The sequence below is a fragment of the Macaca nemestrina genome, chromosome 12 (genome assembly GCF_043159975.1).
Source record: "Macaca nemestrina isolate mMacNem1 chromosome 12, mMacNem.hap1, whole genome shotgun sequence".
NCBI lineage: Eukaryota > Metazoa > Chordata > Mammalia > Primates > Cercopithecidae > Macaca > Macaca nemestrina.
The window spans coordinates 63,302,484-63,317,801 of NC_092136.1; positions in this window are offsets into that span (position 1 = coordinate 63,302,484).

Sequence of the window (15,318 nt, forward strand, 5' to 3'; positions counted from 1 at the left end):
AAGAGAAAGAAGCTTTCTGAGAAACTTCGTTGTGTTCTGTGAAATCATCTCACAGAGTTACAGCTTTCCCATCAAGGATACTTTCGCTAAGACAGTTCTAGTGGAATTGGCAAAGTGATATTTGGAAGCCCATAGAGGGCTATGGTGAAAAAGGAAATGTCCTCAGATGAAATCTGGAAAGAAGTTTTCTGAGAAATTGCTTAGTGTTCTGTTAATTCAACTCACAGAGTTACATCTGTATTTCGTGGATCTCTTTGATAGCCTTATTTCTGTGGAATCTGAGAACAGATATTTCGGATCCCTTTGAAGACTCTAGGGCCAAAGGAAATATCCTCCGATAACAAAGAGAAAGAAACTTTCTGAGAAACTTCTTTGTGTTCGGTGAAATCATCTCACAGAGTTACAGCTTTCCCCTCAAGGAGCCTTTCGCTAAGACAGTTCTTGTGGAATTGGCAAAGTGATATTGGAAGCCCATAGAGGGCTATGGTGAAAAAGGAAATATCCTCAGATGAAATCTGGAAAGAAGCATTCTGAGAAACTGCGTAGTGTTCTGTTAATTCATCTCACAGAGTTACATCTGTATTTCGTGGATCTCTTTGCTAGCCTTATTTCTGTGGAATCTGAGAACAGATATTTCGGATCCCTTTGAAGACTATAGGGCCAAAGGAAATATCCTACGAGAGCAAAGAGAAAGCAGCTTTCTGAGAAACTTCTTGGTGTTCTGTGAAATCATCTCACAGAGTTACAGCTTTCCCCTCAAGGAGCCTTTCGCTAAGACAGTTCTTGTGGAATTGGCAAAGTGATATTTGGAAGCCCATAGAGGGCTATGGTGAAAAAGGAAATATCCTCAGATGAAATCTGGAAAGAAGCTTTCTGAGAAACTGCTTAGTGTTCTGTTAATTCATCTCACAGAGTTACATCTGTATTTCGTGGATATCTTTGCTAGCCTTATTTCTGTGGAATCTGAGAACAGATATTTCGGATCCCTTTGAAGACTATAGGGCCAAAGGAAATATCCTCCGATAACAAAGAGAAAGAAGCTTTCTGAGAAACTTCGTTGTGTTCTGTGAAATCATCTCACAGAGTTACAGCTTTCCCCTCAAGGAGACGTTCGCTAAGACAGTTCTAGTGGAATTGGCAAAGTGATATTTGGAAGCCCATAGAGGGCTATGGTGAAAAAGGAAATATCCTCAGATGAAATCTGGAAAGAAGCTTTCTGAGAAACTGCTTAGTGTTCTGTTAATTCATCTCACAGAGTTACATCTGTATTTCATGGATGTCTTTGCTAGCCTTATTTCTGTGGAATCTGAAAACAGATATTTCGGATCCCTTTGAAGACTATAGGGCCAAAGGAAATATCCTCCGATAACAAAGAGAAAGAAGCTTTCTGAGATACTTCGTTGTGTTCTGTGAAATCATCTCACAGAGTTACAGCTTTCCCCTCAAGGAGCCTTTCGCTAAGACAGTTCTTTTGTAATTGGCAAAGTGATATTTGGAAGCCCATAGAGGGCTATGGTGAAAAAGGAAATATCCTCAGATGAAATCTGGAAAGACTCTTTCTGAGAAACTGCTTAGTGTTCTATTAATTCAACTCACAGAGTTACATCTGTATTTCTTGGATCTCTTTGCTAGCCTTATTTCTGTGGAATCTGAGAACAGATATTTCGGATCCCTTTGAATACTAAGGGCCAAAGGAAATATCCTCCGATAACAAAGAGAAAGAATCTTTCTGAGAAACTTCGTTGTGTTCTGTGAAATCATCTCACAGTGTTGCAGCTTTCTCCTCAAGGAGCCTTTCGCTAAGACAGTTCTTGTGGAATTGGCAAAGTGATATTTGGAAGCCCATAGAGGGCTATGGTGAAAAAGGAAATATTCTCAGAGGAAATCTGGAAAGAAGCTTTCTGAGAAACTGCTTAGTGTTCTGTTAATTCATCTCACAGAGTTCCATCTGTATTTCGTGGATCTCTTTGCTAGCCTTATTTCTGTGGAATCTGAGAACAGATATTTCGGATGCCTTTGAAGACTATAGGGCCAAAGGAAATATCCTCCGATAACAAAGAGAAAGAAACTTTCTGAGAAACTTCTTTGTGTTCTGTGAAATCATCTCACAGAGTTACAGCTTTCCCCTCAAGGAGCCTTTCGCTAAGACAGTTCTTGTGGAATTGGCAAAGTGATATTTGAAGCCCATTGAGGGCTATGGTGAAAAAGGAAATATCCTCAGATGAAATCTGGAAAGAAGCTTTCTGAGAAACTGCGTAGTGTTCTGTTAATTCATCTCACAGAGTTACATCTGTATTTCGTGGATCTCTTTGCTAGCCTTATTTCTGTGGAATCTGAGAACAGATATTTCGGATCCCTTTGAAGACTCTAGGGCCAAAGGAAATATCCTACGATAACAAAGAGAAAGAAGCTTTCTGAGAAACTTCGTTGTGTTCTGTGAAATCATCTCACAGAGTTACAGCTTTCCCCTCAAGGAGCCTTTCGCTAAGACAGTTCTTGTGGAATTGGCAAAGTGATATTTGGAAGCCCATAGAGGGCTATGGTGAAAAAGGAAATATCCTCAGATGAAATCTGGAAAGAAGCTTTCTGAGAAACTGCGTAGTGTTCTGTTAATTCATCTCACAGAGTTACATCTGTATTTCGTGGATCTCTTTGCTAGCCTTATTTCTGTGGAATCTGAGAACAGATATTTCGGATCCCTTTGAAGACTCTAGGGCCAAAGGAAATATCCTACGATAACAAAGAGAAAGAAGCTTTCTGAGAAACTTCTTTGTGTTCTGTGAAATCATCTCACAGAGTTACAGCTTTCCCCTCAAGGAGCCTTTCGCTAAGACAGTTCTTGTGGAATTGGCAAAGTGATATTTGGAAGCCCTTAGAGGGCTATGGTGAAAAAGGAAATGTCCTCAGATGAAATCTTGAAAGAAGCTTTCTGAGAAACTGCTTAGTGTTCTGTTAATTCATCTCACAGAGTTACATCTGTATTTCGTGGATCTCTTTGCTAACCTTATTTCTGTGGAATCTGAGAACAGATATTTCAGATCCCTTTGAAGACTATAGGGCCAAAGGAAATATCCTCCGATAACAAAGAGAAAGAAGCTTTCTGAGAAACTTCGTTGTGTTCTGTGAAATCATCTCACAGAGTTACAGCTTTCCCCTCAAGGAGACTTTCGCTAAGACAGTTCTAGTGGAATTCGCAAAGTGATATTTGGAAGCCCATAGAGGGCTATGGTGAAAAAGGAAATGTCCTCAGATGAAATCTGGAAAGAAGCTTTCTGAGAAACTGCTTAGTGTTCTGTTAATTCATCTCACAGAGTTACATCTGTATTTCATGGATCTCTTTGCTAGCCTTATTTCTGTGGAATCTGAGAACAGATATTTCGGATCCCTTTGAAGACTATAGGGCCAAAGGAAATGTCCTCCGATAACAAAGAGAAAGAAGCTTTCTGAGATACGTCGTTGTGTTCTGTGAAATCATCTCACAGAGTTACAGCTTTCCCCTCAAGGAGCCTTTCGCTAAGACAGTTCTTGTGGAATTGGCAAAGTGATATTTGGAAGCCCATAGAGGGCTATGGTGAAAAAGGAAATATCCTCAGATGAAATCTGGAAAGAAGCTTTCTGAGAAACTGCTTAGTGTTCTGTTAATTCATCTCACAGAGTTACATCTGTATTTCGTGGATATCTTTGCTAGCCTTATTTCTGTGGAATCTGAGAACAGATATTTCGGATCCCTTTGAAGACTATAGGGCCAAAGGAAATATCCTCCGATAACAAAGAGAAAGAAGCTTTCTGAGAAACTTCGTTGTGTTCTGTGAAATCATCTCACAGAGTTACAGCTTTCCCCTCAAGGAGACGTTCGCTAAGACAGTTCTAGTGGAATTGGCAAAGTGATATTTGGAAGCCCATAGAGGGCTATGGTGAAAAAGGAAATATCCTCAGATGAAATCTGGAAAGAAGCTTTCTGAGAAACTGCTTAGTGTTCTGTTAATTCATCTCACAGAGTTACATCTGTATTTCATGGATGTCTTTGCTAGCCTTATTTCTGTGGAATCTGAAAACAGATATTTCGGATCCCTTTGAAGACTATAGGGCCAAAGGAAATATCCTCCGATAACAAAGAGAAAGAAGCTTTCTGAGATACTTCGTTGTGTTCTGTGAAATCATCTCACAGAGTTACAGCTTTCCCCTCAAGGAGCCTTTCGCTAAGACAGTTCTTTTGTAATTGGCAAAGTGATATTTGGAAGCCCATAGAGGGCTATGGTGAAAAAGGAAATATCCTCAGATGAAATCTGGAAAGACTCTTTCTGAGAAACTGCTTAGTGTTCTATTAATTCAACTCACAGAGTTACATCTGTATTTCGTGGATCTCTTTGCTAGCCTTATTTCTGTGGAATCTGAGAACAGATATTTCGGATCCCTTTGAATACTAAGGGCCAAAGGAAATATCCTCCGATAACAAAGAGAAAGAATCTTTCTGAGAAACTTCGTTGTGTTCTGTGAAATCATCTCACATTGTTGCAGCTTTCTCCTCAAGGAGCCTTTCGCTAAGACAGTTCTTGTGGAATTGGCAAAGTGATATTTGGAAGCCCATAGAGTGCTATGGTGAAAAAGGAAATATTCTCAGAGGAAATCTGGAAAGAAGCTTTCTGAGAAACTGCTTAGTGTTCTGTTAATTCATCTCACAGAGTTCCATCTGTATTTCGTGGATCTCTTTGCTAGCCTTATTTCTGTGGAATCTGAGAACTGATATTTCAGATCCCTTTGAAGACTATAGGGCCAAAGGAAATATCCTCCGATAACAAAGAGAAAGAAGCTTTCTGAGAAACTTCATGTGTTCTGTGAAATCATCTCACAGAGTTACAGCTTTCCCCTCAAGGAGACTTTCGCTAAGACAGTTCTAGTGGAATTGGCAAAGTGATATTTGGAAGCCCATAGAGGGCTATGGTGAAAAAGGAAATGTCCTCAGATGAAATCTGGAAAGAAGCTTTCTGAGAAACTGCGTAGTGTTCTGTTAATTCATCTCACAGAGTTACATCTGTATTTCGTGGATCTCTTTGCTAGCCTTATTTCTGTGGAATCTGAGAACAGATATTTCGGATCCCTTTGAAGACTCTAGGGCCAAAGGAAATATCCTACGATAACAAAGAGAAAGAAGCTTTGTGAGAAACTTCGTTGTGTTCTGTGAAATCATCTCACAGAGTTACAGCTTTCCCCTCAAGGAGCCTTTCGCTAAGACAGTTCTTGTGGAATTGGCAAAGTGATATTTGGAAGCCCATAGAGGGCTATGGTGAAAAAGGAAATATCCTCAGATGAAATCTGGAAAGAAGCTTTCTGAGAAACTGCGTAGTGTTCTGTTAATTCATCTCACAGAGTTACATCTGTATTTCGTGGATCTCTTTGCTAGCCTTATTTCTGTGGAATCTGAGAACAGATATTTCGGATCCCTTTGAAGACTCTAGGGCCAAAGGAAATATCCTACGATAACAAAGAGAAAGAAGCTTTCTGAGAAACTTCGTTGTGTTCTGTGAAATCATCTCACAGAGTTACAGCTTTCCCCTCAAGGAGCCTTTCGCTAAGACAGTCCTTGTGGAATTGGCAAAGTGATATTTGGAAGCCCTTAGAGGGCTATGGTGAAAAAGTAAATGTCCTCAGATGAAATCTTGAAAGAAGCTTTCTGAGAAACTGCTTAGTGTTCTGTTAATTCATCTCACAGAATTACATCTGTATTTCGTGGATCTCTTTGCTAGCCTTATTTCTGTGGAATCTGAGAACAGATATTTCGGATCCCTTTGAAGACTATAGGGCCAAAGGAAATATCCTACGATAACAAAGAGAAAGAAGCTTTCTGAGAAACTTCTTGGTGTTCTGTGAAATCATCTCACAGAGTTACAGCTTTCCCCCTCAAGGAGCCTTTCGCTAAGACAGTTCTTGTGGAATTGTCAAAGTGATATTTGGAAGCCCATAGAGGGCTATGGTGAAAAAGGAAATATCCTCAGATGAAATCTGGAAAGAAGCTTTCTGAGAAACTGCTTAGTGTTCTGTTAATTCATCTCACAGAGTTACATCTGTATTTCGTGGATCTCTTTGCTAACCTTATTTCTGTGGAATCTGAGAACAGATATTTCGGATCCCTTTGAAGACTATAGGGCCAAAGGAAATATCCTCCGATAACAAAGAGAAAGAAGCTTTCTGAGAAACTTCGTTGTGTTCTGTGAAATCATCTCACAGAGTTACAGCTTTCCCCTCAAGGAGACTTTCGCTAAGACAGTTCTAGTGGAATTCGCAAAGTGATATTTGGAAGCCCATAGAGGGCTATGGTGAAAAAGGAAATGTCCTCAGATGAAATCTGGAAAGAAGCTTTCTGAGAAACTGCTTAGTGTTCTGTTAATTCATCTCACAGAGTTACATCTGTATTTCATGGATCTCTTTGCTAGCCTTATTTCTGTGGAATCTGAGAACAGATATTTCGGATCCCTTTGAAGACTATAGGGCCAAAGGAAATGTCCTCCGATAACAAAGAGAAAGAAGCTTTCTGAGATACGTCGTTGTGTTCTGTGAAATCATCTCACAGAGTTACAGCTTTCCCCTCAAGGAGCCTTTCGCTAAGACAGTTCTTGAGGAATTGTCAAAGTGATATTTGGAAGCCCAAGGAGGGCTATGGTGAAAAAGGAAATATCCTCAGATGAAATCTAGATAGAATCTTTCTGAGAAACTGCTTAGTGTTCTCTTAATTCATCTCACAGAGTTACATCTGTATTTCGTGGATCTCTTTGCTAGCCTTATTTCTGTGGAATCTGAGAACAGATATTTCGGATCCCTTTGAAGACTCTAGGGCCAAAGGAAATATCCTACGATAGCAAAGAGAAAGAAGCTTTCTGAGAAACTTCGTTGTGTTCTGTGAAATCATCTCACAGAGTTACAGCTTTCCCCTCAAGGAGCCTTTCGCTAAGGCAGTTCTTGTGGAATTGGCAAAGTGATATTTGGAAGCCCATAGAGGGCTATGGTGAAAAAGGAAATATCCTCAGATGAAATCTGGAAAGAAGCTTTCTGAGAAACTGCTTAGTGTTCTGTTAATTCATCTCACAGAGTTACATCTGTAATTCGTGGATATCTTTGCTAGCATTATTTCTGTGGAATCTGAAAACAGATATTTCGGATCCCTTTGAAGACTATAGGGCCAAAGGAAATATCCTCCGATAACAAAGAGAAAGAAGCTTTCTGAGATACTTCGTTGTGTTCTGTGAAATCATCTCACAGAGTTACAGCTTTCCCCTCAAGGAGCCTTTCGCTAAGACAGTTCTTGTGGAATTGGCAAAGTGATATTTGGAAGCCCATAGAGGGCTATGGTGAAAAAGGAAATATCCTCAGATGAAATCTGGAAAGACTCTTTCTGAGAAACTGCTTAGTGTTCTATTAATTCAACTCACAGAGTTACATCTGTATTTCGTGGATCTCTTTGCTAGCCTTATTTCTGTGGAATCTGAGAACAGATATTTCGGATCCCTTTGAATACTAAGGGCCAAAGGAAATATCCTCCGATAACAAAGAGAAAGAAGCTTTCTGAGAAACTTCGTTGTGTTCTGTGAAATCATCTCACAGTGTTGCAGCTTTCTCCTCAAGGAGCCTTTCGCTAAGACAGTTCTTGTGGAATTGGCAAAGTGATATTTGGAAGCCCATAGAGGGCTATGGTGAAAAAGGAAATATTCTCAGAGGAAATCTGGAAAGAAGCTTTCTGAGAAACTGCTTAGTGTTCTGTTAATTCATCTCACAGAGTTCCATCTGTATTTCGTGGATCTCTTTGCTAGCCTTATTTCTGTGGAATCTGAGAACAGATATTTCAGATCCCTTTGAAGACTATAGGGCCAAAGGAAATATCCTCCGATAACAAAGAGAAAGAAGCTTTCTGAGAAACTTCATGTGTTCCGTGAAATCATCTCACAGAGTTACAGCTTTCCCCTCAAGGAGACTTTCGCTAAGACAGTTCTAGTGGAATTGGCAAAGTGATATTTGGAAGCCCATAGAGGGCTACGGTGAAAAAGGAAATGTCCTCAGATGAAATCTGGAAAGAAGCTTTCTGAGAAACTGCTTAGTGTTCTGTTAATTCATCTCACAGAGTTGCATCTGTATTTCGTGGATCTCTTTGCTAGCCTTATTTCTGTGGAATCTGAGAACAGATATTTCGGATCCCTTTGAAGACTATAGGGCCAAAGGAAATATCCTCCGATAACAAAGAGAAAGAAACTTTCTGAGAAACTTCTTTGTGTTCTGTGAAATCATCTCACAGAGTTACAGCTTGCCCCTCAAGGAGCCTTTCGCTAAGACAGTTCTTGTGGAATTGGCAAAGTGATATTGGAAAGCCCAAGGAGGGCTATGGTGAAAAAGGAAATATCCTCAGATGAAATCTAGAAAGAAGCTTTCTGAAAAACTGCTTAGTGTTCTGTTAATTCATCTCACAGAGTTACATCTGTATTTCGTGGATGTCTTTGCTAGCCTTATTTCTGTGGAATCTGAGAACAGATATTTCGGATCCCTTTGAAGACTATAGGGCCAAAGGAAATATCCTCCGATAACAAAGAGAAAGAAGCTTTCTGAGAAACTTCGTTGTGTTCTGTGAAATCATCTCACAGAGTTACAGCTTTCCCCTCAAGGAGCCTTTCGCTAAGACAGTTCTTGTGGAATTGGCAAAGTGATATTTGAAGCTCATAGAGGGCTATGGTGAAAAACGAAATATCCTCAGATGAAATCTGGAAAGAAGCTTTCTGAAAAACTGCGTAGTGTTCTGTTAATTCATCTCACAGAGTTACATCTGTGTTTCGTGGATCTCTTTGCTAGCCTTATTTCTGTGGAATCTGAGAACAGATATTTCGGATCCCTTTGAAGACTATAGGGCCAAAGGAAATATCCTACGATAACAAAGAGAAAGAAGCTTTCTGAGGAACTTCCTGGTGTTCTGTGAAATCATCTCACAGAGTTACAGCTTTCTCCTCAAGGAGCCTTTCGCTAAGACAGTTCTTGTGGAATTGTCAAAGTGATATTTGAAAGCCCATAGAGGGCTATGGTGAAAAAGGAAATATCCTCAGATGAAATCTGGAAAGAAGCTTTCTGAGAAACTGCTTAGTGTTCTGTTAATTCATCTCACAGAGTTACATCTGTATTTCGTGGATATCTTTGCTAGCCTTATTTCTGTGGAATCTGAGAACAGATATTTCGGATCCCTTTGAAGACTACAGGGCCAAAGGAAATATCCTCCGATAACAAAGAGAAAGAAGCTTTCTGAGAAACTTCGTTGTGTTCTGTGAAATCATCTCACAGAGTTACAGCTTTCCCCTCAAGGATACTTTCGCTAAGACAGTTCTAGTGGAATTGGCAAAGTGATATTTGGAAGCCCATAGAGGGCTATGGTGAAAAAGGAAATGTCCTCAGATGAAATCTGGAAAGAAGTTTTCTGAGAAATTGCTTAGTGTTCTGTTAATTCAACTCACAGAGTTACATCTGTATTTCGTGGATCTCTTTGATAGCCTTATTTCTGTGGAATCTGAGAACAGATATTTCGGATCCCTTTGAAGACTATAGGGCCAAAGGAAATATCCTCCGATAACAAAGAGAAAGAAACTTTCTGAGAAACTTCTTTGTGTTCGGTGAAATCATCTCACAGAGTTACAGCTTTCCCCTCAAGGAGCCTTTCGCTAAGACAGTTCTTGTGGAATTGGCAAAGTGATATTGGAAGCCCATAGAGGGCTATGGTGAAAAAGGAAATATCCTCAGATGAAATCTGGAAAGAAGCTTTCTGAGAAACTGCTTAGTGTTCTGTTAATTCCTCTCACAGAGTTACATCTGTATTTCGTGGATATCTTTGCTAGCCTTATTTCTGTGGAATCTGAGAACAGATATTTCGGATCGCTTTGAAGACTATAGGGCCAAAGGAAATATCCTCCGATAACAAAGAGAAAGAAGCTTTCTGAGAAACTTCGTTGTGTTCTGTGAAATCATCTCACAGAGTTACAGCTTTCCCCTCAAGGAGACGTTCGCTAAGACAGTTCTAGTGGAATTGGCAAAGTGATATTTGGAAGCCCATAGAGGGCTATGGTGAAAAAGGAAATATCCTCAGATGAAGTCTGGAAAGAAGCTTTCTGAGAAACTGCTTAGTGTTCTGTTAATTCATCTCACAGAGTTACATCTGTATTTCATGGATGTCTTTGCTAGCCTTATTTCTGTGGAATCTGAAAACAGATATTTCGGATCCCTTTGAAGACTATAGGGCCAAAGGAAATATCCTCCGATAACAAAGAGAAAGAAGCTTTCTGAGATACTTCGTTGTGTTCTGTGAAATCATCTCACAGAGTTACAGCTTTCCCCTCAAGGAGCCTTTCGCTAAGACAGTTCTTTTGTAATTGGCAAAGTGATATTTGGAAGCCCATAGAGGGCTATGGTGAAAAAGGAAATATCCTCAGATGAAATCTGGAAAGACTCTTTCTGAGAAACTGCTTAGTGTTCTATTAATTCAACTCACAGAGTTACATCTGTATTTCGTGGATCTCTTTGCTAGTCTTATTTCTGTGGAATCTGAGAACAGATATTTCGGATCCCTTTGAATACTAAGGGCCAAAGGAAATATCCTCCGATAACAAAGAGAAAGAATCTTTCTGAGAAACTTCGTTGCGTTCTGTGAAATCATCTCACAGAGTTAAAGCTTTCCCTTCAAGGAGCCTTTCGCTAAGACAGTTCTTGTGGAATTGGCAAAGTGATATTGGAAAGCCCAAGGAGGGCTATGGTGAAAAAGGAAATATCCTCAGATGAAATCTAGGAAGAAGCTTTCTGAAAAACTGCTTAGTGTTCTGTTAATTCATCTCACAGAGTTACATCTGTATTTCGTGGATGTCTTTGCTAGCCTTATTTCTGTGGAATCTGAGAACAGATATTTCGGATCCCTTTGAAGACTATAGGGCCAAAGGAAATATCCTCCGATAACAAAGAGAAAGAAGCTTTCTGAGAAACTTCGTTGTGTTCTGTGAAATCATCTCACAGAGTTACAGCTTTCCCCTCAAGGAGCCTTTCGCTAAGACAGTTCTTGTGGAATTGGCAAAGTGATATTTGAAGCTCATAGAGGGCTATGGTGAAAAACGAAATATCCTCAGATGAAATCTGGAAAGAAGCTTTCTGAAAAACTGCGTAGTGTTCTGATAATTCATCTCACAGAGTTACATCTGTGTTTCGTGGATCTCTTTGCTAGCCTTATTTCTGTGGAATCTGAGAACAGATATTTCGGATCCCTTTGAAGACTATAGGGCCAAAGGAAATATCCTACGATAACAAAGAGAAAGAAGCTTTCTGAGAAACTTCCTGGTGTTCTGTGAAATCATCTCACAGAGTTACAGCTTTCTCCTCAAGGAGCCTTTCGCTAAGACAGTTCTTGTGGAATTGTCAAAGTGATATTTGAAAACCCAAAGAGGGCTATGGTGAAAAAGGAAATATCCTCAGATGAAATCTGGAAAGAAGCTTTCTGAGAAACTGCTTAGTGTTCTGTTAATTCATCTCACAGAGTTACATCTGTATTTCGTGGATATCTTTGCTAGCCTTATTTCTGTGGAATCTGAGAACAGATATTTCGGATCCCTTTGAAGACTATAGGGCCAAAGGAAATATCCTCCGATAACAAAGAGAAAGAAGCTTTCTGAGAAACTTCGTTGTGTTCTGTGAAATCATCTCACAGAGTTACAGCTTTCCCATCAAGGATACTTTCGCTAAGACAGTTCTAGTGGAATTGGCAAAGTGATATTTGGAAGCCCATAGAGGGCTATGGTGAAAAAGGAAATGTCCTCAGATGAAATCTGGAAAGAAGTTTTCTGAGAAATTGCTTAGTGTTCTGTTAATTCAACTCACAGAGTTACATCTGTATTTCGTGGATCTCTTTGATAGCCTTATTTCTGTGGAATCTGAGAACAGATATTTCGGATCCCTTTGAAGACTCTAGGGCCAAAGGAAATATCCTCCGATAACAAAGAGAAAGAAACTTTCTGAGAAACTTCTTTGTGTTCGGTGAAATCATCTCACAGAGTTACAGCTTTCCCCTCAAGGAGCCTTTCGCTAAGACAGTTCTTGTGGAATTGGCAAAGTGATATTGGAAGCCCATAGAGGGCTATGGTGAAAAAGGAAATATCCTCAGATGAAATCTGGAAAGAAGCATTCTGAGAAACTGCGTAGTGTTCTGTTAATTCATCTCACAGAGTTACATCTGTATTTCGTGGATCTCTTTGCTAGCCTTATTTCTGTGGAATCTGAGAACAGATATTTCGGATCCCTTTGAAGACTATAGGGCCAAAGGAAATATCCTACGATAGCAAAGAGAAAGAAGCTTTCTGAGAAACTTCTTGGTGTTCTGTGAAATCATCTCACAGAGTTACAGCTTTCCCCTCAAGGAGCCTTTCGCTAAGACAGTTCTTGTGGAATTGGCAAAGTGATATTTGGAAGCCCATAGAGGGCTATGGTGAAAAAGGAAATATCCTCAGATGAAATCTGGAAAGAAGCTTTCTGAGAAACTGCTTAGTGTTCTGTTAATTCATCTCACAGAGTTACATCTGTATTTCGTGGATATCTTTGCTAGCCTTATTTCTGTGGAATCTGAGAACAGATATTTCGGATCCCTTTGAAGACTATAGGGCCAAAGGAAATATCCTCCGATAACAAAGAGAAAGAAGCTTTCTGAGAAACTTCGTTGTGTTCTGTGAAATCATCTCACAGAGTTACAGCTTTCCCCTCAAGGAGACGTTCGCTAAGACAGTTCTAGTGGAATTGGCAAAGTGATATTTGGAAGCCCATAGAGGGCTATGGTGAAAAAGGAAATATCCTCAGATGAAATCTGGAAAGAAGCTTTCTGAGAAACTGCTTAGTGTTCTGTTAATTCATCTCACAGAGTTACATCTGTATTTCATGGATGTCTTTGCTAGCCTTATTTCTGTGGAATCTGAAAACAGATATTTCGGATCCCTTTGAAGACTATAGGGCCAAAGGAAATATCCTCCGATAACAAAGAGAAAGAAGCTTTCTGAGATACTTCGTTGTGTTCTGTGAAATCATCTCACAGAGTTACAGCTTTCCCCTCAAGGAGCCTTTCGCTAAGACAGTTCTTTTGTAATTGGCAAAGTGATATTTGGAAGCCCATAGAGGGCTATGGTGAAAAAGGAAATATCCTCAGATGAAATCTGGAAAGACTCTTTCTGAGAAACTGCTTAGTGTTCTATTAATTCAACTCACAGAGTTACATCTGTATTTCGTGGATCTCTTTGCTAGCCTTATTTCTGTGGAATCTGAGAACAGATATTTCGGATCCCTTTGAATACTAAGGGCCAAAGGAAATATCCTCCGATAACAAAGAGAAAGAATCTTTCTGAGAAACTTCGTTGTGTTCTGTGAAATCATCTCACAGTGTTGCAGCTTTCTCCTCAAGGAGCCTTTCGCTAAGACAGTTCTTGTGGAATTGGCAAAGTGATATTTGGAAGCCCATAGAGGGCTATGGTGAAAAAGGAAATATTCTCAGAGGAAATCTGGAAAGAAGCTTTCTGAGAAACTGCTTAGTGTTCTGTTAATTCATCTCACAGAGTTCCATCTGTATTTCGTGGATCTCTTTGCTAGCCTTATTTCTGTGGAATCTGAGAACAGATATTTCGGATCCCTTTGAAGACTATAGGGCCAAAGGAAATATCCTCCGATAACAAAGAGAAAGAAACTTTCTGAGAAACTTCTTTGTGTTCTGTGAAATCATCTCACAGAGTTACAGCTTTCCCCTCAAGGAGCCTTTCGCTAAGACAGTTCTTGTGGAATTGGCAAAGTGATATTTGAAGCCCATTGAGGGCTATGGTGAAAAAGGAAATATCCTCAGATGAAATCTGGAAAGAAGCTTTCTGAGAAACTGCGTAGTGTTCTGTTAATTCATCTCACAGAGTTACATCTGTATTTCGTGGATCTCTTTGCTAGCCTTATTTCTGTGGAATCTGAGAACAGATATTTCGGATCCCTTTGAAGACTCTAGGGCCAAAGGAAATATCCTACGATAACAAAGAGAAAGAAGCTTTCTGAGAAACTTCGTTGTGTTCTGTGAAATCATCTCACAGAGTTACAGCTTTCCCCTCAAGGAGCCTTTCGCTAAGACAGTTCTTGTGGAATTGGCAAAGTGATATTTGGAAGCCCATAGAGGGCTATGGTGAAAAAGGAAATATCCTCAGATGAAATCTGGAAAGAAGCTTTCTGAGAAACTGCGTAGTGTTCTGTTAATTCATCTCACAGAGTTACATCTGTATTTCGTGGATCTCTTTGCTAGCCTTATTTCTGTGGAATCTGAGAACAGATATTTCGGATCCCTTTGAAGACTATAGGGCCAAAGGAAATATCCTACGATAACAAAGAGAAAGAAGCTTTCTGAGGAACTTCCTGGTGTTCTGTGAAATCATCTCACAGAGTTACAGCTTTCTCCTCAAGGAGCCTTTCGCTAAGACAGTTCTTGTGGAATTGTCAAAGTGATATTTGAAAGCCCATAGAGGGCTATGGTGAAAAAGGAAATATCCTCAGATGAAATCTGGAAAGAAGCTTTCTGAGAAACTGCTTAGTGTTCTGTTAATTCATCTCACAGAGTTACATATGTATTTCGTGGATATCTTTGCTAGCCTTATTTCTGTGGAATCTGAGAACAGATATTTCGGATCCCTTTGAAGACTACAGGGCCAAAGGAAATATCCTCCGATAACAAAGAGAAAGAAGCTTTCTGAGAAACTTCGTTGTGTTCTGTGAAATCATCTCACAGAGTTACAGCTTTCCCCTCAAGGATACTTTCGCTAAGACAGTTCTAGTGGAATTGGCAAAGTGATATTTGGAAGCCCATAGAGGGCTATGGTGAAAAAGGAAATGTCCTCAGATGAAATCTGGAAAGAAGTTTTCTGAGAAATTGCTTAGTGTTCTGTTAATTCAACTCACAGAGTTACATCTGTATTTCGTGGATCTCTTTGATAGCCTTATTTCTGTGGAATCTGAGAACAGATATTTCGGATCCCTTTGAAGACTATAGGGCCAAAGGAAATATCCTCCGATAACAAAGAGAAAGAAACTTTCTGAGAAACTTCTTTGTGTTCGGTGAAATCATCTCACAGAGTTACAGCTTTCCCCTCAAGGAGCCTTTCGCTAAGACAGTTCTTGTGGAATTGGCAAAGTGATATTGGAAGCCCATAGAGGGCTATGGTGAAAAAGGAAATATCCTCAGATGAAATCTGGAAAGAAGCTTTCTGAGAAACTGCTTAGTGTTCTGTTAATTCATCTCACAGAGTTACATCTGTA